This window comes from Sorex fumeus, unplaced genomic scaffold, assembly GCF_029834395.1.
Source record: "Sorex fumeus unplaced genomic scaffold, SorFum_2.1 ptg000260l, whole genome shotgun sequence".
Taxonomy (NCBI): Eukaryota; Metazoa; Chordata; class Mammalia; order Eulipotyphla; family Soricidae; genus Sorex; species Sorex fumeus.
In genome coordinates, this window is record NW_026606317.1 from 1498025 (window position 1) to 1523542 (window position 25518).

Consider the following 25518-nt stretch of genomic DNA (forward strand, 5'->3'; position numbering starts at 1 on the left):
TATCACTGGAAGTTCCCAGCAGGGGTAGGTGCTGCTGTCCCGCCTTCTCAGAGAAAATCCCGGTGACCACGAGCTCCAAAAAGCAAAATCATGTGGGCATGACTTCAGAATCAGAGGTTGCCTGTTAGCCGGACTGGACCCATGGAGTTCGGAAAAACTGTCCTGGTACCCTCATGCCAGAGCCATGTGGGTACCAGGACTTTTTTGTCCGAATCTCAAAGGGGGCAGTCCGGCTCCCAGACAACCTCTGATTCCAGAAGTCATGCCCACAACTCGCTCACAGCGCAATCTTACAACACACAGCAACAAAGAAAAAAACTGGCTGGAGGTCCCTACAGCTCCCGGAGAATGCTCTAGGCCACAAACAGAGCCAGTGTCACTGGTAGTTCCCAGATGGGCTGTGTGCTCCCATCCTGCCTTCTCCAGAGGGTATCCCAGTGACCATGAGCTCATACAAGCATGGGTCTGTTATATGGGTACCAGGACTTTTATTCCCAACTGCAAAGGGCCGCCTTGGCTCACAGGCAACCTGATTCTGAAGTCGCGCCGACACCTAGTCCCCCAGTGCCATCTTACACCACACAGCAACAAAGAAGAAAACCGGCTCGAGGGTTCCACAGATCCCGTGAATGGTCCCGACCCAAACAGAGCCGATATCCCTGGGCGGTCCCAGATGCACTAGGTGCTGCCGTCCCGCCTTTTCCAGAGGGAATCTCGGTGACCATGAGCTCCTACAAGCATGGGTCTGGCATGCAGGTACCAGGACATTTTTTCCGAACGGCAATATGGCCGCCCCGGCGCCAAGGCAACCTGTGATTCAAAAGTCATGCCACAACTCGCCCTCCAGCACCATCTTATGCACACAACAACAAAGAAGGAAACCGGTGGAGGGCCCCACAGCTCCCGGAGAATGCTCCAGGCAAAAACAGAGCCAATATCACCCGGAGGTCCCAGATGGGCTAGGTGCTTCCGTCACGCCTTCTCCATACGGAATCTCGGTGACCATGAGCTTCTACAGGCATAGCCTGGGCATGCTGGTACCAGGACATTTTTTCTGAACTGCAATGGGGCCGTCTTGGCTGCAGGCAACCTCTGATTATGAAGTCACACCCACATCTCGCCCCCCAGTGTCATCTTACAGCACACAGCAACAAAGAAGAAAACTGGCTGGAGGTCCCCAGAGCTCCAAGACAATGCTCCAGGGCCCAAACAAAGCTGATATCACTGGGAGGTCCCAGATGAGCTAGGTCCTACAGTCCCGCCTTCTCAAGAGGGAATCCCGGTGACCATGAGCTCCTACAGATATGGCTCTGGCATGCAGGTACCAGGACAATTTTTCCGAACTGCAATGATGCACCCCGGCTCCAGGGCAAGCTCTGATTTTGGATGCCCTGCCCACAACTCGCCCCCAGGGCCATATTACAGCACACACCAAGAAAGAAGAAAACTGGCTGGAGGGACCCATAACTCCCGGAGCATGCTCCAGGCACAAACAGAGCCAATATCACTCGGAGGTCCCCAATGCGGTAGGTGCTGCCGTCCCACTTCTCCAGAGGGAACCCGGTGAGCATGAGCTCCTACAAGCATAGCTCTGGCAACCTGGTACCAGGATATTTTTTCAGAACTTCAATGGGGCCACCCCAGTCACAGGCAACCTCTGATTCTGGAAGTTGTGCCCACAACTCGCCCCCCCAGCGCCATCTTACAGCACACAGTAAGAAAGAAGAAAACGGCGGTGGGCCTACAGCTCCCAGACAAAGAACCAGGCCCCAAACAGAGCCAACATCACCCTGAGGTACCAGATGGGGTAGGTGCTGCCGTCCCGCATTCTCCAGAGGGAATCCCGGTGGCCATGAGCTCCTACAAGCATGGCTCTGGCATGCGGGTACCAGGACATTTTTTCCGAACTGCAATGGGGCTGCCCCGGTCACAGGCAACCTCTGCTTCCAGAAGTCACGCCCACAACTCGCCCCCCAGAGCCATCTTACACCACACAGCAAAAAAGAAGAAAACCCGGCATAGGGACCCACAGCTCCCAGAGAATGCTTCAAGCCCCAAACGGAGCAGATATCACTGGGAGGTCCCAGATGGAGTAGGTGCTGCCGTCCTGCCTTCTCCATAGGGAATCCCGGTGACCATGAGCTCCTACAGGCATGGGTCTGGCATGCGGGTACCAGGACTTTTTTTCCGAACTGCAAAGGGGCCGCCTCGGCTCCCAGGCAATCTCTGATTCCGGAAGTCATGCCCACGACTAGCCCCCAACGCCATCTTACAACACACAGCAACAAAGAAGAAAACCAGCTGGAGGGCCCCATAGCTCCCGGAGAATGCTCCAGGCCCCAAACAGAGCCGATATCACCAGGAGGTCCCAGATGGGCTAGGTGCTCCCGTGCAGCCTTTTCCAGAGAGTATCCCAGTGACCATGAGCTCATACAAGCATGGCTCTGGCATCCGGGTACCAGGGCATTTTTTCCGATCAGCAACGATGCACTGGGTTCCAGGGCATTCTCTTACTTTGAATGTCCCGCCCACAACTTGCCGCATTTTTAATCTATTTTAATTTATCTTTAATCCCGCCCACAACTTGCCCACATTTTTAATCGATGTTAAAAATGCGCACTGCATCCTAAATTTACACCTGTCCTTTTGGTTTATACATACTTCACTCCATATACAATGTGAAGTAAAATGAGGATTATTTTATTCTCCAATGAAGTCTACTGGCAGAGAGAAACAGAAACAAAGAAACAGCTGGTCATCAATGGGATGAGAGAGGACCTGGATGTTTTAAACAAGAAAAAGGGGTAAGAAACCCTATTTTATACGAGGGCGTTGGGAAAAGTGCCATGTCAAAAGGAGCATGTAAATTGAGACTAGAAAGATGAAAAGCAACACTTGCAGGATTTTCAGGTCAGAGAGAGAAAATGACCCAGGCAGAAAGAAATGTCAAATTGATGGAAAGTCCCAAAGGTGGAAATGTGGGTTGAATTCAATGCAGTGCTTGAGAAAAAGCAGGTGGCCAACGCGTGAATAAAGAATGAAGAGAGAAAGAGAGAGGCTGAGAGTAGTACAGAGGTGCAAGCACTTGCTTTGCACACAGTACTGGATTCCCCACACACTGCAGGGCAGGATCCCTGAGCACAGATCCAGGAGTAATCCTTGAATACTGCCAGGTGTGACACAAACCCCACCCCCTCCGCAATGGGGGACAGGGGAAGAGAGAAAGGAGAAAAGGAGAAGGGAGGAAGAGCAAAGGGAACCAAATCATGTGTCTTTTATCCTCAGGGAAGTAGGAAGCTACTTAGGGGATCAGGGACAATTGTGACTGATGATAGGACCAATCACCCTAATCACTAGGCTCAAGAGCAGAAGTGAATTAGCACAGCTCGGCGGTCACAGAGACAGGCCACTTCCATGCATTCAGGGCCAAAGGAAAGAAGAGTGAAATGAAGAGGTTTAAAAAGAGACAACCAATATCGAATGTTTGGAAACGACTCCTTCCAATATTTTTTTCAAGTCATCGGAAAAGCTGAAAGCAACTAAAAACATGGAATTTAAGTCACCATCCCCACCACCACAAGGACAGCCTCTCTCGGGTCACAGGAACCTTCCTTCCTATGCCCTGCACCCTTGGTAATCTCAGTTCTGTCATCAGAGTCTATGGGTCTATTTTCAGTGAACACTGTCTATTCCTTACCTTGGATGATCTACCGATGAGATCATCCAGGAAGACTTAGCCTTCAAGTTCTTTTTCTTTTCTTTAAATACACTTGAAAATAGGTAGCCTACTTACACTTGGAGAAAAATGTTAAAAAGTTTTACAAGAAAATCTCCCTCGTGTTCCCAGCCTACCTATGGATAACCACTGATACTTCTACTAAATACTCCTTAGAACAATAGTATAATGCTGTACGACTGAACTACATCAGTTCTCCATTGATGGGCACGTACTTGTTTCAAGTCCTTTGCTGTTACAAAGAGCTGTGGTGTAAAAAACATTGTTGATGTGTTGTTTTCTAAATGTGAGATTAAGTAGATCTAACTTTCTACATTTAATTACAGTTCATTAAGCTTGTATTACTATCATTCTTTATCAATGGAAATGTACTTGCACATCTTGAATTTTAATACTTTGCTTAGCATGTTGTCAGTTAAAATTCTTGGAAAAAAATTTGAACCCACTGCAATAGCTCACTTATAAAAGTTCAGGAATCTTCCAGACTCACCCAAATCATCAATCTTTAAATGATCTTCAGCCACAACATCCAGAAAGGAGTCACCAACTTTTCCTTTGACATTCATGTTTCCCCATCATGCTTTATAACGTAGACAATGTTACTTTATCTTCTGAACTGGAAAAGGAAGCAGACCTTTTACTCATTTGAAAAGGTTCTTTCAAATAATTGTTTTTAGAACTTGGGGAGTCAAAGAAATAGTGTTGGGGTGTGTGTGTGCAAAAATATGTTCTTTTAGAGTCATTTTTTTTCTTTCCAAAACTGAACTCAGAAGGAGACACCACAAATCAAAGGCACGTCTCCACTCCTAGAGGAAGGGAAACTCCCACCATACAGGAAATAGCAAGGACATCATTGTAAGGCCTCAGTATAACACCTGCCACAACTCCCTGAAGTCATGGTCACAGCCATGTGGGGACATTTAGCAATCACTGCCATTTGTGAAGTCTGTTTTACTTTCACACAGCTTGCTGATGAAAGCTCTCTGCTCCTGTTCCTAAAGGACTATCCCAGCGCTGTGAGGCACTTCAGGCAACTCAAGTGCTTGTTGTGGAGGTCTCTGACAGGGAGCTGTCATTGAGACAGCAATGCGATGTTTTTCAGAGCATTTGAACATGGGTCCATACCGTGAACTCATCTAACACGGTCCTCCTCCACTGCTGAATTAACCGAATCACAGGCTAGAACTTCTCTGGGCTGTCATCGGAACCGAGGACATCTCCCTTGTCAAGTTAAACCCTCTGAGAGCTCAGACATTTTTCAGATGAGGAAAGTCATCATCCTTAGACAAACACTGAATTTCAGGCCACCCGAAGACATTCTTAAGGGTGACCAAAGACCCACAAAAATTTGCTGAATAATGTTACCGTTATAACGCAACCTACCAGACGCCTTTTTCTGACCTTTACCAATTAAGACACCTGTTTGCTGGTGAGGGTCAAGCTTCTCAAATGAATCACCCTAAAAAGGGATCTACAGAAGCACACCCTTAACGTGTGGTAGACTCAAGTAGGCAAGCTTTACCAAGCCTTTCTACAGCAGGGCCTTTCAGAAACTTAACTAGAATAAAACTCGAGTATATAAAAGCCTGATGAAAATATCCTTGACTACAATTGACATCAGATTATTATTACTGCTGTTGTGGGGTTTTTTTTTTGAGGGGGGGAAGGGGCACACCCAGCATTGCTCAGGTCTTACGGAGGAGGCAACTCAGAAACACTGCCTCCAGAAAAGCACACAGACTATCTAGGCACTATTATTAACTGGCGGTGTTGAGTTCTGCAGATTATTCCAATTCTAAGAACTAGCAAACAGCTTTTTGCTCTGATTCCCAGAAGGAAACTGGGAAATACATAGGATCCTTTCAAATCCTCACCTGCTCAGCGCGCCTGCCCACACCGCCTGCCCACACGCTCAGCGTCCAGCTGGGCCCCACGGGCTGGCAAGGACCCCCACCCCCATGCCCGCCCCTCACCTGCTCTGAGCGCCCGCCCACACGCTCAGCATCCAGCTGGGCCCCAAGCACAGGCCACCTAGCAGCAGCTTGGCATGGCGGGCGCAGCCCAGGGCCTCGGAGGTGGCGTGCAGGAGCCGGGCAGTCTCCAAGGAGCCACCACCAGCGGTCGGCGGTCAACGCCCGTGACGCAGTCCGCACAGGCACGCAGGACACGGAGCCCGCCTCAGCGTGAGACCTGGGAGGTGGGGAGCGTGAGCCCGCAGTCCCAGCCAGGCCTGCCCCACCCGCCTTCCCGCTGACCTTTAAAGGCCAGAGCAACAGCGCTTTCCCCCTCCCGCCCCCACCAACTGGCCCCTAGCCACGCCCCCTAAGCGGGGGCATTATGACATACATTGTTTGATTATGTTCACAAGCCAGTTAGTTTCAGCCCTCAGGAAAGAAACACAGCCAAATGTTCTGGCCTGTTATTTACAACCTCAAGCATCTGGTGTCAAGTGGGTCTGGTGTCATCTGGTCTATGAGAAAAGACTGACTCTTCTGCTATACTAAGATTTAGGTTTTTTACTTAAGGCAGCTTAAAGAAAGAGATGTTGAGCCTCATTGAAACCAATCTGGACACACACGTCTTGTCTCGCCCATTTTCATGGTTCCCTGTATTCCTGACCGTTAGTGGGATAGTCTACATGGACTCGTCTGGTTTTTTTTTTTTTTAAACAAACCTGGCCCAGTAAAATGAGGCTAGAATACCTGCAATGAGATGCTTTTTTCATTTAAGATTTCTTTTCCGTGGTTGAATTTTCTTTTTAGAACAACTACTTCTGGTCATTAGATTGAATCTGACAGTGTTCTGGATCAACGGTAATTATAGCAAAGCTATTGCATTTGTAAAAATTATTTATTCTCCTACATGTACTTCTTACCCTCTAAATGCTGATGACAGATGTCAAAGAGGCAAAAACCAGCTCAAATGGAAAGACCGTCAAAAAGAGTATCACCTTGTGCTTTCAAATACATTGAAGCATTTCGGTGTACAATAGTCCTTTCATTTGACATTTTTAACAAGATGCTGATACAGTGCAGCAAATATGCAAAGTCTTCTTTCACACAGTCTGTGAAGAAGACAGCTAATTTTTTTCAGTTCTGAGATACAAATGATTTAAAAAGAAATCAGGATGAACAAGTTTCAAAATGCAGAGTGTTCTGTGCATGAGTCCATTTTCTTTAATCTCTGAAAGAATAAAGTGGTAAGAAAACAAGACAAGATCTCCTGCTGCACTCTGATCTTCTCCACTGTGCTGGCCCAGACTCTATTCTGGCTTGGAAGGATGCAGGTGTTTCTTTACGGTGCCAACCTCCCAGTGGGTGAGCTGTTCCTCTGGCAGGTAGAGGCAGATGCTGCATAACTTGAAGATATTACCTTTATTTTTTGGAGTCTGCAAATGCTGTTGGTCGATAAAGAGAAACACTGACTGGTTGGGATTGTTGACAACAATTCCAGTCTTGTCCTTGTGGCTCAGTACATGCAGAAAGTGTTTTTCATAGTCACAGTGATGAAACTCAAATTTGGCATGAATGAGACGAAAAGGCTCATCAGATTCCTTCCAACTAGAAAACAGTAGACAGACAATTTTTTTCAATAACATTCTAAGGCCACAGAATGAAATACATCTCCTGAGTACAGTCAATGACATCCCTTCTCACAGACTGGTATCGAGGAGCAGGAAGCTGGACCACATCCTCCTTTAAAAGCTCTATGGAACTTTCCAAGGAATAGCTGGAATCCCGCACACCTTTTAGGATATTTTCTTATAATTATTCGTCATGACTGGTTTGACCTCAGACACTTCAAAACCTGCTGATTTTTTTCTTCTTCTCCTTGAATGCAAAGGTAATATACATCTTGAAGTCAAACTGGTCAGCTAGAGCTTCTTTTTCTTTCTAAGCTGAGCATGTAGTCTGTACAGAGCTTGTTTCTTCTACACGGACTCATCTTCACCATCTAGTCCGGCCCCAACAGAAAGAGACAGTGAGAGAGAAAGACAGAGAGAGACAGAGAGAAAGATACCGCCACTCCTCCAATAAGAAACTAGGAATAGTTCTCAAAAGCCAGAGTTTGAAAACAGGATTTGAAAACGGAAGTCCCTGGTTAGATGCTCAGTACCCTGTGGTCCCATGAACACTGCCAGCAACAACCTTTCACACCAAACCTGAAGTAGCTCCTGAGAACTAATAGGTGTGACCTCAAATCAAAAGCCAACGTTTGAAGTCATGGTTCCCACCACCAATTGAATGAATGTTCACAGCGCATTATATACTTAGGACCAAATCTTTGCTGGAATAAAAAACTAGCCACGATAACCCTGTGTGCATATTTCTGAGAATAAGACCTTCCTTGGGTCTAGAGTGATAGTGCAGTGGATAGAGCATTTGGTCCCCAAGGAACTGCTCAGAGTTGTTCCTGAGTTACAGAGCCAGGAGTAACCTCTGAGCATTTCCAGTCTGCTTCCCCGACGAAAATAGAAATGAAGAAAGCCCCCCAAAACACGGCTATAGAACGAAGAGCTGGAGTGCAGGCTTTGTGTCTGGGTTTAGTCTTGCACTGCATGGTTCACTCAGCACTGCCGGGAGTAATCCCAGACCACAGAGCTAGATTAGTCCGTGAACAATATGAGGTTCAATCCCTGGGGCAACCCATATGGTCTCATGAGCAGTACCAGGAGTAAATCTTGAGTGCGTAGCCAGGAGTAAGCCCTGAACATTGCCAGATGTGACTAAAAAAACAAAATCATAAGTACTTAGACCACCTGAAATAGAGCTGCGGGCAGGTCCTACAAGACACATTCCAGAGGAAGCTATTGCTGTCCCAAGGGATGGCAAATGACAACTCCATGTGAGATTCTTCCTCTGCAGCCACGCCAGTGAGAAGAACAGCTGTGAAGGTGGAAAACAATGAGATTGCTGGTTCTGACCCTGTCTAGGACTATGCGGATGGATGTGCTTATGCCTTACTTGATGCTGTTAATGTTCATTCATTTTCCCTTTCTCTTCCCTTTTCACTGTTGTAATGACCAGGATTTGCAGTGCTCCCACAGTTGGTTATGGTATTCACTGGGGTTACACGCATTTTGTTGTGGCATCTGCACACACTTGGATGCAGTGCACCACAGGTCATGTGGACTTGCTGAATCAAGCATCTTTCTAGTGTGGGAAGAACTACATCAGAGGAAGTGGGTGGGGGCTGGGGAAGGGACAAGGGACAGTCTGGAGTGAAGTGAGCGTGGGCAAGGAGGATCAGGGCACTCCTATGCCACTGTTCAGCAGCATAAGGACTCCATAAATTTCAAAGTGGATCCAGTCAATGGGTTTGCTGTGGTGCTATATCCAGGCTGGGGTGCCCACCTAATATAAAGGATCTTGAGTCAGGGTGTTTAGTGTGAATTCCCGGAGGTGACTGAAATGACTGGCAAGTTGGCTTCAAAGGGTCATTGAGAATAGAGAGCCGCAGGCCTGAGTCTGTTCTCAGTCATCGGGGTTCTAAGACACACGCCAAGAGAGGTGAAAAGACACAAGAAAGTACTGGCCGCTGGCCTCTGGCACTGAGTAAATCCCATCTCCTTCAAAGCCCGTGAACCAGCTGCCAGCATGGCTGGTGCATTCTCACTCTCCAGGCTGTAGGCCTTCCCTGACATCCCAGGCTGACACAGGGCCCTCCTGGGCATCGCCTCTTGATTTCCTGTGTGAATTCATCAGCATCTCCTTCATCATTTTGATTCCATGCTAATGATAAGCTTTCTCACAGAAGGTAAGCTCTGGAAGAGCAGGAATCGCACCTGCCTGTTCACCACAGCAACCTCAGAACCTACACAACCCAACACTCCGTTAACATGGAGAGGAGGGGGTAGCGGTCCCTCCTGGTTCTGTACTCGGGGGTCACTCCTGGTGATGAAGATATGCTGTGCTAAGGACAAAACTGTGTGCGAAGCAAACCTCTTCACCTCTCTCGAGCCACTCGTTGAACATGTAATAAATACTGTTGAATTAATCAAATTGTTATTCTGGGTTGTTTTTCCAATGGACTCGTTTCCATTTTGTATAGCCCCCATCATCAATATGTTGGCCCCTTGGTCTTACCATTTATGTTATTTTCATCTGAGGTCGGACCCTGACTGAGAAATGTTTTACTAGGCTAAGGATGTTTTTATAACTTTTTCTCCCCTCTGCTGGCCAAGGAGTTTTGATCATCATCTTTAAAAACATTTTGTGATGGGGGAGAATTGGGCTATACCCGAAGCTGCTCAGGGCCTACTCCTTATTCCTTCGCTCAGGGCTTCCTTCTAGAGGTACTCATGGGACCACATGTGGTGCCAGAAACCGAAGTGAGATTAGAAGCAGGTATGGCAAGTGCCTTGCCCCCTCCACATCTCTAATCCTAGATACATCTTCTCCATGAACACTCTAAGATATCTACTCTGTCACTGTCATCCTGTTGTTCATTGATTTGCTCGAGCGGGCCCCAGTAACGTCTCCATTCGTCCCAGCCCTGAGAGTGTATCAGCCTCTCCTTACTCGTCCTTCCCAACGGTGCCTTATGGGAGGCTCTTTCAGGGTCAGGGCAATGAGACCCACTATTAGAACATTTACTCTAGGTAAGTTAAAGTTGAATTTGGGCCTAAGAGAAAGAACACAGTGGCTAAGGCACTTGTCTTGCACACAGCCAATCGGCTTCAATCCCCAGCATCCCATATGGTTCCCTGAGCCCCCGCCAGGAGTGATTCCTGAGTGCAGAGACAGGAGTAATCCCTGAGCACCACCGAGGGTGGCCCCAAAGCAAAAATCAAACCAAGAAAAACCTGAAGGGGGTTATGCGATTTATCAAAGTCTGTAGCAAAGCTGAGTAAACTGAATTTTGTTAACTGAGCAGCAGTGCTCATGCTGCTAAGGGTTTTACAGGAAAGAGGAGAAGGTGAAAAAAAGAACTTAGAAGAAGAGGGGCTGTAACTCCGACTCTTTCTGGTGGCACTAAGGAGACATGAGGTTCTGGAGATCAAGTCTGGGGTTGCTGCATGCTGAGCTGAGCATCCACCCTGGAGAGCTCTCTCTCTCTCTCTCTCTCTCTCTCTCTCTCTCTCTCTCTCTCTCTCAATCTCTCTCTGCCCCTGGCACTTTTTAATGCTCTGACATCTGCTCTCATGCCAGCTGTTTTAGCATATTCAAAATTAACTGTTGCTTTCTGAAATTCTGATTTTTAAAAAATTTCTATTAGTAAAACACCATGAGGTACAGTTGTAGACTTACAAATGTTTGTGATTGAGTTTCAATTATACAGTGATCAAGTACCCATCCCTCCACCAGTGCCCAATTTCCACCACCATGGATCCCAGTATCCCTTCCCCCCCCCATTGCCCCTCCCCCCCACCCTGCCTCTGTGGCAGGGCATTTCCTTTTGTTCTCTCTCTCCTTTTCAGTGCTGTGGTTTTCAAAAGACGCATTGAGTGACAATCATGTTCGATCTATAGTCTACTTTCAGCATGCTTCTCCCATCCTGGGAGGATTCTCCTATCACTAATCTAATCATCTAATCTTTGATAAAGGAGCAAGAAATGTGAAGTGGAATAAGGAAAGCCTCTTTAACAAATAGTGCTGGCAAAACTGGATGGCTACATGCAAAAAAAATGGACTTAGATCTCTGCCTAACACCGTGTACAAAATTAAGATCAAAATGGATTGAAGACTTCAACATCAGACCTGAATCCATAAGGTACATTGAAGACAAAGTTGCAAAACCCTCCATGACATTGAAGCTAATGGTATCTTCAAAGATGTCACATCACTGGCCAAGCAAGTGAAAACAGAGATAGACAAATGGGACTATTTTAAACTAAGAAGCTTCTGCACTTCAAAAGAAACAGTGACCAAAGTACAAAGACAGTCTACAGAAAGGGAAAGGATATTTGCCCAATACACATCCAACAAGGGGTTGATATCAAGGATATATAAAGTACTAGTTGAAGTCCACAAGTAGAAAACATCCAACACCATCAAAAAATGGGGAGATGAAATAAACAGACACTTTCTCAAAGAAGACATCGAATGGCAAAAAAGGTACATGAGAAAATGCTCTACATCATTAATCATCAGAGAGATGCAGATCAAAACCACAATGAGATATCATTGCACACCACAGAGACTGGCCCACATCCAAAAGAACAAAAGCAATCAGTGCTGGCGCGGATGTGGCGAGAAAGGGACCCTCCTTCACTGCTGGTTCAGCTGACTGGTTCAGCCCTTTTGGAAAACAGTATGGACGATTCTCAAAAAATTAGAAACTGAGCTCCCATTTGACCCAGCAATACCACTCCTGGGACTATATCTCAGAGAGGCAAAAAAGTATAGTCGAAGTGACATCTGCACCTGTTTGTTCATTGCAGCACTCTTTACAATAGCCAGAATCTGGAAAAAACCTGAGTGCCCCAAAACAGATGACTGAAATTCTGGTTTTAAAGAAGAAACAGGAATTATGACTTCTTTCTTTTCCCACAGCTTTCTTCCCGCACAGCTCAGACTTCCCTTTCATCCCTTCTCCCTTCTATGCCCTTTGTGTAAATTTCAAGCAAAAATTAGAATGTTCTTACAGGATTCTGGATGAGAATATCTGGTGCTGGGTGAGTATCAGATCATCCAAGAAAAGTTACTTCCAATAGATGAAAAGTAATGAAAGAGAAGTCACAAAAATTTAAATCTGTCCCTTCCAAAGGGAGCGCTTGAATTCCAGAGATGCATATGATTATGTCAGCAGAAGGGAGGACATTCAGAAATGGAGTAGAAAGCATCCAAATGATAGCAACCCCTATATAAAAAGAAACAGTGTTGGGAAATTGACAACCTCCCATCTTGGTACTTGAGGGAAAACTGTGATTTATGTTCTTGAGTTTTCAGGAGCTATGGGAGAGCAGGCCTGCATGCTGACTCAGGTCCCAATCCCAGCACCCCGTATGATCCCCCAAGCACTGCCAGGAGTGCACCCTGAGCTCAGAGTCAAGAGTAAGCCCGAAGCACAGCAGGTATGGCCCAATCTCCCCTCCATCAAATCCCCCCGTTCTTGTACTAATATGAAGGTCACACTTAAGTCTAAAACCGGTCAGGATGTAGGTCAGCAACAGAGCATTTTCCTTGCACGTGTGAGAGCCTGAGTTTGATTTCCAGGAATACAAAAGTAACAAACAAAAAACATAAGCAAGAGACTATAGATAAAAGACTCAGCTTAAAATCTCAAGTTTTCAGAACTCATATTCTTCCAAGTGCATCTCCGAACCCCACTGCAAGACGTGACTCATACATACAAAGTCCACAAAGAAATGGGAAATTACCCTGGTTTCAAGCACAAACAATTCTTCTGACATACTAAAGTGTTCCCTAAGTGAAAGTGAAAAGAAGACTCCAGGAGAAAGCCTTCTTCAAAACTAACTCAGAAATCACCACAAAGGCCTCCGACTGCCTGCTTTGGGTCTGACAGAAGTAGGGGCACCACTTTCTCCTTTTTCCAAAATCGGTTTCAGGCTGGTCCCTGGAATGTCTAGTGCAGGACTGCTTTGTTTGCCTTCTTTGCGACAATACTTCAGAGGCTGGAAGCCCAGTTAGAATGGAAGGGAATCATTCCTACACCACACATTTCTCCCACTGTTGTCTGGGGGAGTAAGGGTGATTTGTGCCTGTAATGCTCTGTCTGTGCTTGAAAACTAGGGTGCCCATTAGAGCAGGAGTGACAGAGGAGAAGGATTTCTGGTTTTTCACGCAATATTGAGTGTGTAACTCGTGTTGTACAGAATTCAGAAAGCAAAGGAAATTCCCCCAAATTATACCCGTTTTGTAAATCTTTTCGTAAAATTTAAAATTTTTAATGACTGATGTTTTAGAAGTTTCATTCTGAAACAAATTCCCACTATAACAAGCTTTAAAGGTGAAAAAAAATAAAGGTGCTAGGGACTTAAAAACAATGGGGAAAAAAACCAGAGAAAAGACCATTATTAAATGTTATTAAATGCTCACCCTCTGCTATTTAAAATTCTTAGAGAAATGGGCCCAGGGAGAGATGGAAACGCCCACATCGCCATCACGTGGGGATTAGGTGGAACTACTGCAGCCCGACTTGTCCCAGGCTTCAGATTTCCTAACCCTCAGCTCAGATAGAGAAGGGAGCACCAAATAAAGGGTGTTGGGAGGATCCACCCAGGATGGGAGAAGCATGCAGAAAGTAGACTATAGACCAAACATGATTTCCACTCAATGCCTCTTTTAAAAACCACAGCACCCGAAAGGAGAGAGAGAACAAAAGGGAATGCCCTGCCAAAGAGGTGTGTGTGTGGGGGGGATGGTGGGGAGGGATGCAGGGATCCGTAATGGTGGAAAATGGGCACTGGTGGAGGGATGGGTACTTGATCAGGGTATAATCAAAACACAAGCACAAAAATTTGTAAGTCTACAACTGTACCTCATGGTGTTTCACTAATAAAAATTAAAAAGAAAAATGTTCTCAGCACAAGAAAAGAATTTAACTATATGTAGTGACATACATTAACTAGACTTACTCTCTAAATTATTTTAAAATGTACACAAATACTGAATCATTGTGTTATATACAGAAATCAATAGAAAAGTGTATGTGAGCCTTAATTATATTTTATAATGATATTTCACATTATAGCACAGTGGTAGGGCGTTTGCCTTGCACGCAGCAAACATGGCCAACCCACGTTCGATTCCTCCGCCCCTCTTGGAGAGCCCGGCAAGCTACCGAGAGTATCTCACCCACACGGCAGAGCCTGGCAAGCTCCCTGTGACGTATTCGATATGCCAAACACAGTAACAACAAAGTCTCCAATGGAGACGTTACTGGGCCCGCTCGAGCAAATCGACGAACAACGGGAGGGCCTTTACCTTTAAATGATATTTCAGTATATCCTACAATAAATGATACCTTGTTTTAGTTTCTGTAAAAAAAGAGACGTCGTGCCCTTTTCTTTGCTTCAAAGCTAGGTAGCATTGTAGCACTGTCCTCCCTTCACAGATTTTCTCCAACAGGCACCGGTAACGTCTCCATTGTGAGACTTGTTGTTTCTGTTTTTTGGTATATCAAATATGCTACGGGTAGCTTGCCAGGCTCGGCCGTGAAGGCGGGATACTCTCAGTAGCTTGCGGGGCTCTCCAAGAGGGACAGAGGAATCAAACCCGGGTCAGCCACGCGCAAGGCAAACGCCCTACCTGCTGTGCTATAGCTCCAGCCCAGTGGATCACAGCCAGTTACAGATTTCAGTGTTAGGTATAGGGTCATTAGGAAACAAGTAAGCAGTTTGGCCGTTGCAGCGGGAGCAGAGCGGTTAAGGGCTCTTTGTTTGCATGCATGGGACCCAGATCCTTTCGTACATTCCCCATACAGTTCTACAGCCATTCCGAAGTGATTCTTGAGTGCAGAGTCAGGAGAACCCCCTGAACATATCCATGTGTGGCCCCAACCATAAACAAACAAACAAGAAAATGAAAACAAAGCAGTCTCAGATGCTTGATGGCGAACTCCCTCATTCTGAGCTGGATCTTCCTCCATCCCCCACATCTTTATAGAAGAGGGTTGGGGCACCCTCACAATGTGGGTGGAGTGTGGGTTGTCCCTTGTAGGAAACATTCAAAGGGCACAGCCGCAGACATCGAAGGTGGGTTCAGAATTTTATTGCTCAGAGCGAAGAGAACAAAAAAAGAAAAGAGCCTTGCTTTGCTTCTTCCAGACCAGGTTCCAACCCCTGCAACCCTTCTTGTCCAGAGACCAAGCTGGGGCAACCCACCCGGGCACCCCGAGGAGATTCAGATATGTACCCCACAAAAGTCTGAAGGCGGGAATCGGACCTTGGTCACCCGCGGGAAAGACAAGCACCCGCGACACTCTCCTATCGCTGCACCTGTGGAAGCTGTGTGCTTAATGACCCCATACTTAACACTGAAGGAAACCCAAGGGAGGAAAATTCTTAAGAGAAAGGGGTCTGTGGAGGGGCAAAAACGCGGCACACCGCCATCTCGTGGCAGTTAGGCTGAACTACCGCGGCCCGACTTCTTCCATGCTTGATTTCCAGCCCTTTGCTTCAATATGGGGTCATCAAGCAGGCAGCTTGGGCGGCTGCAGCAGGAGCAGAGCGGTTAGGGCTCTGCCTTGCAGACACAAGGCCCTGGTTCTTTCTTTGGCTCCCCATACAGTCCCACCGTCATGATGGAGCGATTCCTGAGTGCAGAACCAGGAGAAGCCCTGAGCGTTTCTGGGTTTGTGACCCCCAAACTATGAACAAGTCAAATAACATGGACACAGCCTCAGTTCGTGATGGTGGATTCCCTCACCCCAACTTGGGGGACTCTGAGCTGTATCTTGCTGTATCCCTGACCCTTATTCCTTGTAGAGGAGGGTTGGGACACCCTCAGAACATGGGGTGGTGGTGTGTGGGGTTGACTATAATTGGAAACCTTTCCAAAGGGCTGGATCAAAGGCAGAGCAAAGTGGGTATAGACCATTTTTTGTTCACCTCAATGAGTAAAGCAAAACACATAAAAAATAAACTTAATTAAAATAAGCAGAAGTTCATGGCTAACTTTAATAGCAAGCACTTATAAGGGTCCCCAGAACCCCGCGAACCCACATCAAACCCCCAAATAAAATAATTCTTGGAAGAGTGAGTGGTGTATTTAGAATTTCCAGGGAAGGAGGTTGCCTGGTCTTTGGCTCATTATCACTGTTTTAATCAAAATTCTTTTTAACCTACTCCCATTTCTCTGATGGTAGGCAATCTCACCCCAAACTTTTGGAGATCCTGAAGTTGAATCTAACCTCTGTCACCATCCTTCACAGACTTGGGACTTCTCTTGTATATAGGAAGCCCCAAATTCTCTGCGATAGGGAAAGATGGCACCCTTGGAAAAGTGGAGCGTAGGGGTGTGGGGGTGATAGACTGGAGACCTGTAAAAATGGTTGATTTGGAGAGATCATACTATGGTATGGCACAATCGTCTACTGTGCTCACCCTGGGTTCTGTCTCAGCACCATATCATACCCCTGAGCCCACCAAGAAGCTGTTGGGGCCACCCACAGCCCACAGTAAATAAAGCCAGAGACTAGCTTGGCCAGTCAGTGCGGGGGACTAAGGAGAGGGACAAGGGTGCAACTCCACTGTGCAGAAATTCTTTTTTGTTTTATTAATCAGAAATTCTGAGGATCCTGGGAGGTCTAGTTCTGGAGGAAAGTCGGGACTAGGGTTGGACATTTCTTAGAGGAATGTCCCTGGGGAGGGGAGGAAACGCCCCACAGCGCCCTCTCGTGGTGCATCGGCGGAAGAGCCGTGGCCAGGCTTTCCTGCCTGAAGATTTCCAGCCCTTGGGTTTGCTTCCATATTAACCTGCGGGTCACAAAGAATCAAGAAGGCGGCCTCAGGCCGTGCAGCGGTAGCCGAACATTGAGGGCGTTTGACTCGCATGGGGCGATCCCTGTGTCAGGATGAACCCAGCAGCCTGGCCAGTGCTTTGCCCGAAGTAGAATCTCTCCCTCTAAGCCCGTTCGCAAACAGTTCCTGTCGCGGTCATCCCCACACCTCGCGGTTTTCCGTAGAGGAAGGAGCTGGAAGCAAGACTCAGCTCGGCACCCCCAAGTTCGGCGTGAAGGAATGCGCCGCGAAAGTCGCATTCTGTTTGCTTGTGTTTTGCGGACCACACGGGCGGTATTCGAGGGTTATTCCTGCCCCTGCACTAAGGAATCACTCCTGACTGTGCTGGGGGAACCTATGGGTTGATCGCCCCATACAAGACCAGCGCCTTCGTGGCTCACTGTTAGATCCTTGACCTTTGATCCTTCATGACCCCGTATTAACACTGAAGCAAAGAAAATTTTTTCTGTTTTTCCCTTTTTGGGTCACACCCGCAATGCACAGGGGTTCCTCACGGCTTTGCACTCAGGAGTTAAGTCCTGGCAGTGCTCCGGGGACCATATGGGATGCTGGGAATCGAAGCCGGTGGACCCAGGTACCGGGCAAACGCCTTACCCGGGTACTAGAGCTCCAACGCAGGAGCTGGAAATCTTAAACTTGGGAATAGCCGCCCCGGTAGTTCCGCCTAGCCGCCACGTGATGGCGCTAGGCGAGGGCGTTTCCGTCCCTCCTCAGGACCGTGTCTCTAAGAATTTTCCACCCTTGGGTTTGCTTCAGTGTTAAGTATGGGGTAATTAAGGGTCAAACGCAGCTTTGACAGGCAGCAGTTGGATAGCCATGCGGATACTTGTGTTTCATGCGGGTGAACAGGGTTCGATTCCCACCTTCAGACTTTTGTGGGGTACATAGCTGAATCTCCTGGGGAGGTTCAGGTGGGTTCCCCAGCTTGTTCTCTAGACAAAGAGGGGTGCAGGGGGTTGATCCTTGTCTGGAACGAGCAAGGCAAAGTTTTATATATATATATATATTTTTTTTTTTCTTCGCTCTGAGCAAGAACAGTTCTGAACCCACTTTGTGATGTCTGTGAACGAGCCCTCTGGATGTTTCCTGCTATGAGCAACACACACTCCATCACCCCACAATCTGAGGGTTCCCCAACCCTCTTCTACAAGGACGTGGGCGATGGACGAAGATACAACTCAGAATCCCTCAAGGGAGGGAATTCGCCATCAAGGACTGCTTTGTTTTAATTTTCCTGTTTGATTGTTTATGGTTGGGGACACACCAAAAGATGCTCAGGGCACTCTCAGGAATGCCGCCGGGCACGACTCGAGGGCCATATGGGAAGCCAAGTGACAGACAACGGTTCTGTGAATGCAAGGAAAGTGTCCTAACCGCTAACCTACTGCTGCACCGCCCGAAGCTGCCTGCTTGATCCTAATTACCCCAGGCCTAACACTGAAGCAAGCCCAAGGGTGGAAAATTCTTAGAGAAAAGGGCCTGGGAGGGATGAAAACGCCCCACAGCGCCATCTCGTGACCCGGAACGAACTCCCAGCCTCCATTTTTCTTGCTTGAAGTCAAAAATTGGTTTGGTTTTGTTTGGGTTTTGGGAGTCACACCTGGTTATGCTCAAGGGTTACTCCTGGCTCTGCGCTCAAGAATTACACGTGGCAGTGCCACGCCCCAAAGTCACAGCAGCTGCCCTGCAGCAGCCAACCTAGGTTCACCCTCAGCATCCCATAGCGTTCCCCAAGCACCGCAAGGAGTGATCCCTGAGCACAGAGCGAGGAGTACCCCTGAACACTTCCTGGTGTGGTCGCCAAACAAAAGAAAACAAAGCAAAAACAGCTTACCAAATCCATTGACTTAGGAGGAAAATGCTGCTCAGATGTGGAAAACCAAGCATTCTGGCCATGATTGGTGGTGATTAGAAATCATTATTGGTAGGATAAATAGTAAGTTGCAGACAGAGAAGGAATTCTGATAACACGCTATTTGGTTTCGTGGTGAGAGTACTTTAAATGCTTATAATATTTCTGTAATGATCCAAATTCATGTTTCATTTAACTAGACATGTTATGTTTCTTGGAAAAGAAAGGGTTAGAACTGGATAAAAATTCAAAGGTCTCAGCAATTCAATTTTCCCTCATGGATTGTAGTGTACATTTTTTGTTTTGGGATTTTTTTAGTTTTATTTATTTATTTTTTGCTTTTTGGGTCACACCCAGCGATGCTCAGGGGTGACTCCTGGTTCTGCACTCAGGAATTACTCCTGGCGGTGCAGGGGAGACCAAATGTGATGCTGGGGATCAAACCCAGGTTGGCCGCCTGCAAGGCCAACTCCCTACCTGTTGTGCTATTGCTATTGCTCCGGCCCCTGTAGTCTATATTATTTTCTGATACATGTTCAAAGATTTATGTACCAAAAAAGTCACTACATCATTGAACAAGAACTGACAAAGAAAGACAACATAAGTCACCATCAGTTGGAAAGTGCTTAAACAGCTGGTTAAGTGAAGCATTGCTAAAGCATCAACAGTCAATCCAGCCCCCCGTCCCTCCCCCGGTGCGCGGCCCTGCGGAGCCAGCCAACTGGCCAGGCTCCCCTTCCTGGCCATAACGGGCGGGCGAGCTGCCCTGAGGAGGCGGGGAGGGGACGGCTGGGCTGGCGGGTGGGCGGGCGGGCACACGATAATAAAGAACTTCTGAGTGCCCCCCAACTGCATGCGCTTGAGCACGCAGTCCGACCTGGCCTTCTTCAGGTTCCCGCGGGACCAGGCCAGGTGCCAGAAATGGGTGGAGAATTGTAGAACAGCAGACTTAGATGGTAAAACACCAGATCAACTAAATAAACATTATCGATTATGTGCCAAACACTTTGAGACCTCTACGACCTGTAGAACTCTAAGTAATAGATACATTTTGCAAAAGTAGAAAATGAACGCTATGAAAATGGACGGAAGTGTCTCAAAGCTTACCTGAGCAACACTTTGAGAGACCAGGGGTCGAATAACTGGGCTTTGCTTAATATAAATTTTGATATAAAACATGATTTGGATTTAATGGTGAACACATATATCAAACTCTACACAACTAAGTCAGAGCTTCCTGCAGATAATTCAGAAACCATTGGAAACACCGAAGAGATTTTAAAATAGGGTTTATCTTCCATTTGAAAGCATCTTACAGAAAAGCTATGTTGTATGTAGGCCACCCAGTCACTGACTGTCTTGACCAGTAGGTCTCCCATTGAGTATGTTCATTTGTACTCCTATTTAAGTGGCTCCAGTTTGAATTCCTGCTTTGGAGACCGAACTGTTCTAAAATATAGCATTGAAAGTGTCACATCACATTTCAGTGTGAAGTCTGCTAGTGGCTCTAGAGTTGTTTTTAGTTATTTTAGACATAACATTATCACTGTGGATGCGATATGTGGGTATGGAGTTACCAGTTCCTTGAAGAAATAAATTGGAGGTTGTGTGGGAGGAATTCATTTTTAAAATGTTACGTTAAAGCTCACAACTGACCTTTGACTGATAAGAGTTCTAAGTGTTACTGCTCAAAACCTGTACTGGACAATTAAGAGTATTACCAGAGAAACTTGAGCTTGCCAAAGTGTAGATTTTAAGTGAAGATTTTGTCTTTAGCAAGTGAACTTAAAGAAACAGACGAGTCTGCCATTGTTGTTCCATAACTGGTTGTTGCTGTTTGCATTCCTTTGTTGAGCCTACAGAAGCTTTTAGCAAGTGTATCTTGAACTTGTGTTTCATGGTCAAGATAGGATCAGAGGCCATGGATACTGACAACTGATTTGTTTTGCTTTCAAGTCTGTTCTCCATGACTATTATCTACTGCCTCCTCTTGATTTATAAGTAAAACTAGGAGAAGACACAAGAATTATTGTTTTGTGGGCTTCTGGGAATTAAATGAAAATATTGCAGTTAATTTTGGTGAAGGAAATCAATTTTGTATAGTTTATTTCAACGTAAATAAAATGTGAATTTTGTTTTTAAAAAGTCAATCTAATAGATTCTAACATGAAGTCTCTTCACTTAAGAAACTGAAACAAAAGATGAACAAATTGAAGACTAGCACTAAATTGGAAAGTAAAATCAATTCAAATATCACCCTACAAACAGGTGAAAACATCAAATCTTGTGCGGGGACACAGACTCGAGGGGTATACTCAACGAATGGAGTTTTTGGATAAGAATTGGGATCATCAGGCTAGGGATAAGTTAGAGACTAAATCTGTACTACATACCATTTTGTCACTTGAAATATCATTCTAGAAGTAATATAAGAACTGTGGTGGAGGGTCCTGGACACTTTGACAGTGGTGAAGGTGCAGTGACTTTGGACAACAGTGCCATACAGTTAAATGCTATTAAGGTATTGAAACTATTTAGGTTTAACAATACAGGTGAAACTAAACTATAAAATGAGATGAAATGTTATGCTCAGCAATAATTACAATTTAAATGAATAACTTGAACATCTCAAAGAAATGGAAACATAAATAATACAGCTGTGAACCATGAAAGATCAGCACTCGTGTCCTCACTCCTTAGCCTATAGATTGAAAGATAAGCATTTACGTACATCACATCCAGTGTCAGCACAAGCAAGGTTATAGCTGGAATCATTAAGCCTTAGGTAATCTCCCTTGACCATCCTCATTTGAGTTACCCAAGTCTGCAGGGTGCTTTAGTGAGAGAATACATTTCAGGAACAGTAAATACACCTGAATCCTATCACACTTGGTTTAGAAAGATGTTATGCCCTGTTCACTTTCCAAGTCCCCTCTCCCCCAGGTGCAAAGCAGCCAAGCAGTTTTACAGAAAGCAATGTTGCAAGTTAGCTGAAGCACGCAAAAATTTGATGCCCTAATATGGATTCTTTCATATCCTTTTCTCTCTGGCTTGTATCACTTAGCACAAGGAACGGAAAAACGAATTAGTCTCTTAAATAGCTCACCTTAACACTATCATCTTAAGCAGCATTCTGTCATTTTAGCATATGGCCTGTAGGTGGCAGCAACAGCATTCTATGGAATCTCCATACTGCCCTTTCAGGGAGCGCATTTCATAGGAGGGTCCGAGTGTTCCTTCCTTCCTTCCTTCCCTCCCTTCCTCCTTCCCCCCCTCCCTCCCTCCCTCCCTTCCTTCCTTCCTTCCTTCCCTCCCTTCCTCCTTCCCTCCCTCCCTCCCTCCCTCCCTTCCTTCCTTCCTTCCTTCCTTCCTTCTTTCCTCCTTCCCTTTTCTTTCCTCCTTCCCTTCTTTTCTTTCTTAATTTCTTCTTTCTTTTCTTTCTTTCACTCTTCCTTCATTTTTTAAAATTTGTTTCTGTTTTTGTTTGAGGTCCACACATGGTGATGCTCAGGTGTTACTCCTGACTCTGCACTCGGGGATTACTCCTAGCAGTGCTTGGGTAACCATATGGGATTTAGGGAGTCCAGGGTAAGTCACATGGAAGGAAAGTGCTCTGCCCACTCTACTATCTTTCCAGCCCCATATATTTCTTTTCATAAGAATATTTTCTTGAAATATCTACTTATAAATTTATACAAATTTATACTTGAGTGGACTCTAAGTACTCTTGAATATAGTTATGAAAAAAGAAGCTACAAATCTCAGGATGGAAACACTGAAAAAATCTTCAGCAGAATGTGAATGATTGCCCCTCTGCTGTAGAACAATTGGTTTTCAGTTGGTTTTCCTCTCTGTGCCTTTCCAGGTTTTTCTACAAAAATCCTGGCATGCTGACCTCATTCCCTGCCTATCCTGACCAGAGGAGCCTCCTTCAGAGGTCTGGAGCATGGAAGTTGGTGTCCTATGTTACCCAGCATCCAAACACTGGCGATCTCACCAAACACTTCCTTTTCCAAAGTTGGAATGCAAATAATGAAAATGGCATTCGTTTCATAATAGCGTTGTTGAGGCAGATATGGGGAAGGGGGGCGCTACAGGATCTCTTTAGTACTCTTCCAATCCAGAAGCTGATTTTTCATGATGTTAATAAAGCTTATGCTTCAAGACCCCTCGCCTCACTTGAAGTAGTCCCTCTCCAAACATTCAATTTCTGAATACACAGTACTGTGATTTCCTTAGAAGACCCATCACTCCTCTGGTTACAGAATGTACCAGACACTGAGACCCAGTCTAGCCAAAGCTCTGGACAACTTTAATAGCCTTGTATGAGGGCTGCAGTTTTGTACAGTGGGCAGGGCATTTGCCTTGCACACAGCCAAGCTGGACTTGACCCCCAGCATCCCATATGGCTTCCTGAGCCCCACCAGGAGCAATCCCTGAACACAGTGCTAGGAGTAAGCCCTGAACTCAGAACTGACAGAGCCAGGTAAAAGCCCTGAGCACTACAGAGTGTAGCCCCTAAATAAAACAAAAAGAATCTAAAACAAAAACAAAATCCAAAATCATCTTCTCACAAGTTTCTTCAAAAGATGGACAAAGTGCATTAAGCATATTTGCTTTTTATTGGTTGTTCTCTATCTCTGTTTCTCTCTGTCTCTCTCTGTCTCTGTCTCTTTCTGTCTGTCTCTCTCACCTACATTCATCCACAAATAGGTTCTTCCCATCAAAGTAACAGACAAGTCCCTTTTGGCCAGAACATCTTCCAGTAAATCACAAAAAAGATTAACACAAAGAGGAAGAGGAGGGGCACCCGCTCTATGTTCTCTAGACCTTTAAGAAAACATGAGGTTAAAAAAACCCCCAAAAACTTGAGGTTGTTCCTTTGGCCACATACATGCAGATCCACAAGAAAGGTAAACTCGTAGACATAAGGGGAATGGGCATTGTCCCAAAAAAGAATTACTCCAGAAAAGTTTTTTTTTTTTGTAGGAGTACTGCTATTTATTCAGCCACTGATTAGCTGATTGAATTGTGCATGAACTCCACCTTACTTTTTTTTCCATTTTGTATAATTTTATTTATTGAATCACCGTGAGAGCAGTTACAAAGCTTTTGGGTCTAAGTCTCAGTCATACAATGAAACACCCGTACCTTCACCAGTGCCCATTCTCCACCCCCAACAACCCCAGTATACCCCCATACCACACCCTCCCCCTGCCTGTGGGGCAGATGATTTCCACATTACTCTCTATGATCACATTCACTATTTCGATACCAGACCCACCATTATTTGAAATTTTACCCCAACACTCAGATCTGCTGAAAAGGCAACAATAGATAATTTGTTCTATTGCTGGTTATGAATAACATATGATGTCATGTGGCTGCAGTAGGCCCATGTGGTTTTGAAATTCCGAAATTTTAACACTTAAATCTGGAGTGATTTCTGCCAAAAGCCACTGGGTTTAGAGATCTGCTCCTGAGTCTCTGGGATCAGGACCGTTGAGCAGCTTGATGAGGAGCCAGAGAGGCCGTTCGTGGGCGATGACTTGGGGTCTCGTTAGGGTGGGGAGGACAGGCCCGGTTCCCCCCCCCCCCCATCCCGTGAGGCCCAACAAGTTTTCTGCAGGCCCAAGCCTGACTGTCCAATGGCCTCTGGAGGATGACAGCCACAAAAGTTTTTAACTGAGAGCACCTACAATGTTACCTAGCATGCTACTGGCATTGTCATAAACCAACAAGTCAAGGGCCAAACATGACGGAAAGTTAAGGAAATAGTTCACATCCAAGAGAAAGTGACGTTACCAGTCTCTCAATTTTCACTGGAGAATACGATGTGTTTTGCAAATCAAGTCATTTGCAGCACTTACGTTACATTCTCTGTACTCTTCTTTGCTGACTTCCTTATAGTAGTGATATCGCTTGGAATATGAGAACTTAGTCCACAGCTCCCTCATTGTCGTTAATCGTATTTCTTGCCTTTGTCTGATTTTGCTTGAGCTCGAGCGGGCCCAGTAACGTCTCTACTGGAGACTTTGTTGTTACTGTGTTTGGCATATCGCATACGTCCCGGGGAGCTTGCCAGGCTCTGCCATGCGGGCGAGATACTCTCGGTAGCTTGCCGGGCTCTCCGAGAGGGGCAGAGGAATCGAACTTGTGTCGGCCATGTTGGCTGTGTGCAAGGCAAACACCCTACTCGCTGTGCTTTGTTTTGTCCTTTTTTCCATGATCCATTACATAGCCTTCTTGAGTCGAGAAGTCTATTTTGTGCTAAGATTGTAATAAACCAACAAGTCAGGGACAAGATTCTTGCCGAGAGAATGACTGTTCATCGTGAGCATATTAAGCACTCTAAGAGATGAGTCAGCTGTCTGAAACAGGGGCAGGAAAATGGTGCGAAAAACAAGGAAGCCAGAAAGAAAGAGACTCTGGCTCAGCTGACGTGCCAGCCTGCTCCACCCAGAGAAACAAAGAGCCAAGATTTCCCATCACTAAAGCTCCTCA

The 25518-nt window shown here is 46.0% G+C and overlaps 1 pseudogene; it reads right to left on the reverse strand.

Moving 5' to 3' along the window:
- Positions 1–6998: 6998 nt before the first annotated feature.
- On the reverse strand, positions 6999–24971 carry LOC130018326 (uncharacterized protein C6orf62 homolog; annotated as a pseudogene).
- Positions 24972–25518: the final 547 nt, after the last annotated feature.